General features: G+C 36.0%; 1 long non-coding RNA gene across 1 annotated transcript; it reads right to left on the bottom strand.

Moving 5' to 3' along the window:
• Positions 1 to 2,404: 2,404 nt before the first annotated feature.
• On the bottom strand, positions 2,405 to 4,662 carry LOC113661406. Its single transcript, XR_003445039.2, has 3 exons — positions 4,504 to 4,662; positions 3,214 to 3,307; positions 2,405 to 2,655 (listed from the first exon to the last, which is right to left on the bottom strand). It is a non-coding gene; the product is annotated as an uncharacterized LOC113661406 (long non-coding RNA).
• Between the last annotated feature and the right edge of the window lie 373 nt (positions 4,663 to 5,035).

Raw genomic sequence — 5,035 nt, 5'->3', positions numbered from 1 at the left:
TTAGTGATTTTCACACCTCACCGACTTTCCAACAATTAAAATAATCATCCAGCACACAGCACTCATTTTCAAGGGTATCGGTGGATTTGCATGTTATGAGTATGTCTGGCTGTGCGTGTGCATATGCTCCTGCTCCTCTGTATTCCCCTGTTAAAATTACAAAAAGTGCAGGTATTATTGATTTAATAGCAGTTCATTTAATTCAAAGGCTCAGTGTCTCATCTATCAAATTAGGCACATTTGTAGAAGTAGTGTTCATGCATAAATTATGTTATATTTGAATGCTTATATAAATCACCCAATAATTCACCTCTAAATTGAAAAGGAAAATGAAGAATGGAAAATTGGAAAATTTAAGAGTATATCCAACAAAACGAATTGAAGTGAACACAGAAAACCTTCATATGCATGCTTCAGAAGGACTATTAATGGATAAATTCTAAAAGACAAAGGTTAAAAAATGTAAAAACAGAAAGAGGGCATGCAGAGACAGAGCAGAACAGGAGGATTCTCTCCTGTGGTAAAAGATGTCTTACTGGCATCAATTTCAGCTCATTATGGCGCTGAGACTGAGAGACACAAATCCAAAGAAACCATTTTGCTAGGAGGTCTGTGGCTGGGCAAATTGGCCTCGGCTTGTGTGTGTGGGAGCCCCTGCTGAGTAAAGCGGAAGAGCAGGGCCCGATGGCGAAGGTGGGCAGGCCCAGGCAGGACACACTGTGGCCACCCCCCTGCCTCTGACACACACTGCACTAGATAATCTGCCTGCCAAACACCAAAGGCTCAGCGGGAAGCGCTGTGAACAGCAGTAGAACTGCTCCTCTGCTCATTTCCCCTGCCTCTGTTGGTTTACACATATAACACATACATACAGGATCTCTACACAATCTCAGCCTGTATCTGTATGCTTAACATTGGATAGGTGTGGGGTGTTTAAAAGGATAACTTTTCCATATTTTTAAATATTTGCACATTGGACTTATTTTATTATTATTATTTGAGCAACCACAGAGTTGTGAACACTGCCAACAAGAAAATCCTAGCAGGCAGAAATATCCAACCACAAACCTAGCGAATGTCGGTGTCTGGATCAACACCATGTTGACAGCATAAATTTTAAAAAATGCAAATTGGGTGGACTGATATTTAACTGCAACCTGACCGAAATGTTCAGATTTCCAGCTGAATGTACTGATTACTTTGTACAAATGATAAATTTAACATGCAGTACAGTCTGCAGTCAGGTCCACATCCACACAATAGTCAACTGTAGTTATATTTACTGTTGAGCAACTGATTAATATATTTATAGACCTGAGCATCGCTACAGTATGCCTCTTGGTGGACCAGCAGCAGGAACCTGCCAGCCGCTGAAGAGTTAAATCTCAGTGCTGGTCACTAGCTTGGATAAAATGCTAGGGTTGCGTCAGGATGGGCATCCGGTGTGAAACCGGTGCCAAATCAAATATGTGGACCAGATGAACTGCAGTGGTGACCCTGAACAGGGAGCAGCTGGAAGAACATAAGCTTCGCTAATGTATAGTGACCGTTATACTGTGTGACTTTAGAAAGGATCTAGAAGAAACATTAGCAAATTACATCATTGTTTTTTTTCTAGATGTGTGCCAAGATGCAGTGAGAAAGCAGCTAGAGGTGAAAGTCTTTTTCAACAGTAACAATTAGTGACCTGTCTATTTTTTTAATTGATCAAAGAGACCCTTCTTGTGGCTCACAAAGAGTGTGAAAAATACTTGATCAAGGAAATTCAAGTCTTTTCTATCCTGTTTCCTTGTAACTTTTCTGCCACACAAAGTTTTTTTTTTTTTATTCTGACTGCAGTTTTAGATAAAAATACAGCAAAGTGATGTTTTCAGGATGTCTCTTATATTGTAAAAATTTAGCTAAATGTTGGCACATATGCTTAGACTCCACATCCCACTGAAATGCAGTCATTTAACCTTAAAAAATACAAAAATAATTTAAGCTGCATTTCTGTTGTAATTGTTTCTATACTGACAAATTTTCAGCTTCTTCAGTTGAGTCCAAATCTCCAGTATTACTGTATAATTAATCCCTTATTAGTGAGTATAAGACAAAACATCTGATTTGTGTTGTCAATTGTATTCAAGTCAATCAGAGACAAGATTTTTTTTTTTGCTGCTGGTCTGTTTTAATACTGACAGATGGATTAATTTGTATTGCATATTTCAACTGTAGAAGAATTTAAAACAAGTCAAAAATGCTGAGATCACAAAACTGCATTAAGTATTTAACTTTTTCCTCATAAGTGTTTTGATCTAAAAAAAAAAAAAAAAAAAGATGTCTAATTGGCCGTAAAAGACTCAAATCAGAAAACGTAAAAACATAAAAAATTTAAAATCACAAGAATCAAACCAAAACCAGATAGGAAGAGAATAGCTTTAATATGGCAACTATTAACACATTCAAACAGTTTCTTGAAAGATAAAGAAAAAAAAAACTAATTCCGTTGAATTTTCTTCACACTGAAAACACTCATCATCATTCTTACAAGGAAAAAACAAAATCACATTCATAGAGTGACGATTTTCAGTTGGTTAACTAATCATCAGAATGTTATCTGATGGTCAGTGTTACGACGTCTCCATCTTGTATCCATGCTTCTCAAGTTCAGCTCTGCCAAAAGAATTCATACAGGAGATGAAGTTAATAAAAAGGTACGATTGCTTCTGATTCCCATGTAATTTGGACAAAGTCTCATTGAAAAACTCAAACCATTTGCAAACCATTGACAGATACAAGTCTCCTTTATTCACTTTAAAGGAAAGTGTGAACCTGTTTCAGGTCAGCAAACCATGAACAGATCAAATTTAACCAAAGTTCTTAATTATTGGAAGAAAAATGCTTAGCACAATTCCTGATTCAACTCATCAAAATCAGTTTTCTGTTAACTTTTTATTAAATCACCAGTGTGCTGATGTTCAGTCCTTTCAGTCCTTCCATCCTGTAATCTGGTTCACGTAGTTAATAAGGGTGTACTGATAATTTTATAAATAATGTCCCTACATATATGCAGGACTGCACTCACTAGGCAGCATTCTCTGCTGCAAACATGATATCTGAAAATGTTCTTTTTGGTAAAAAGCAGTCCAGACATAGGTACAATTAAACAAAGAACAATTTCACAAAAAAAATAAACCATTTAAAAGGCACTCCTAGAAGACAACCGTGTACCTCAGCTGATTGGAGAAGTCATCTTCTACGTTATCGTCATCCCAGTTATCTTCCCACACATGAGCATCCTCATCTTCATCCAGGCCTGTCCAATCTGAAAATTAAACATACTGTATTTTACTAACAAACTACAATGAAATAGTGTTTGTAATCTATTTATTATAACAATGCTGTGAAGTGCTAAAGTTTAAAAGTGAGTCAATAATGCTTTACGTTTGACTTTTAAACAATTTCCAAAAGTTTGTTAAACATATGCTCATTAAAAACAAAGTCAGATCAGAGCAACCAATGTAGATCTGATGACTTTTAAAAACCTTTCAGCAAAGTGAAAAAACACACATTAGCAAACTTCCTGCATGTGATACAGCTTTCCAGCTCACATCATTGTTATGTTCATTCGACTCATTGCCAGTGTATAAAGTCTGACCAAGTTACGTCTGCACAGCATATTTTTCTATCAACCAATCCCTGACCACACACACACACACACACATCCCTGTTCATTTAAAGCTACCTTTTGGTTATATTTACAAGTACCAAAAGCAAGTAATTCCATCTGTACCCATTTACATCCTGTCTGTTTTCCGAGTACTAATTGCCCCTGTGTCATTTTGTCTGCTTTTTGATAGAAATGACAGTATTTAGTAAATTATATAAAGAATTCATTTATGGTGCCTTGATAAAACAAAACAAAAAAAAAACAAAACAAAAAAAACACAGAACCTTAAATAGAAATAAATAAATGGACGTTTATTGTTTTCTAGAGTTTTTCGCCTGTGTGTAAACGTTTTAGTATGCAAATAAATTAATGTATAAATGAGCTTCTGACGTCATCTCTTGTACAGTTGGAGTTATGCAGTAGCTACTTTCGTTCTAATGATATTGCAAATCTCAATCGTGTCTTTGTGATTAATTGTTTCTCAGTGTAATGTAACGTCATGCTAATATTAGTCAGTCATTGTAATTCTGGCTTAATATCACAAAATAAGAAAACTAGCATCTAGCTTGGTGTCTAACAAACATTAGCTACTAGTTACTTTACATGTATGAGATCCTTTCGTTATTTCACACTATTATGGCGTGTATTTAGACGTCCTATAGAATATAACTTATTGCTACATAAAAAAACATCTTTATTCAATTTAGTTAGCTTGTTAGCCAACAAAGGCAGAGTGGCATTACTAGGCATATCTGCTAATTAGCATAGCTAGCTGCTCGCTGAGTCACTGTATAATCACACCGTTAAATTCCTTTTCCTCGCCGGCAAAATCACACATAAAATTTACCCACCTTCGGCTGGAAATTCTTCAAATTCGTCATCTTCCTCCAACAAGCCCAAATCTACAGTTTGTTTCTTCTCAGACATGACAGCCAGTTAGCTTCTCACTGTGAGCCACAACACGAGAGAATTATGGGAATATGGATGGCGCATGCGTATTTTGTGTGTGTGCGCGCGCATGTCACAAGAGGCGTTAAATCTGCCTCCAAAACATGGCGCCTATATGTTTACTAGAGCATTAGTTTGCGCCCCCATGGTTTCTGTATAGATAGAATGGTGTAGATTTACCACTGTTTTCTCAGTTTATGCCTTTTTGTTATGTTTTTAAGTTAAAAGTAAAAGGGTGGTGGTATCCACAATCCAAAATGTTTAGTAAAATCACAATAAATGTCAATCCTTGTACATTTTAATGTTTTTACAGACCAAACATTTAAATTTAAGTGTTCTACGTCCTATTTTCTATACTTTTCTTTGTTTTGTTTTTTAAATCCAAAAACAATGGTGTCCTAGTTAGGATGCACAACTCATATTTGCTCTCATCTC

This window comes from Tachysurus fulvidraco, chromosome 24 (genome assembly GCF_022655615.1).
Source record: "Tachysurus fulvidraco isolate hzauxx_2018 chromosome 24, HZAU_PFXX_2.0, whole genome shotgun sequence".
Taxonomy (NCBI): domain Eukaryota; kingdom Metazoa; phylum Chordata; class Actinopteri; order Siluriformes; family Bagridae; genus Tachysurus; species Tachysurus fulvidraco.
Note: the sequence above shows the minus strand (reverse complement) of the source record. Positions and strands in the feature narration are given on the sequence as shown.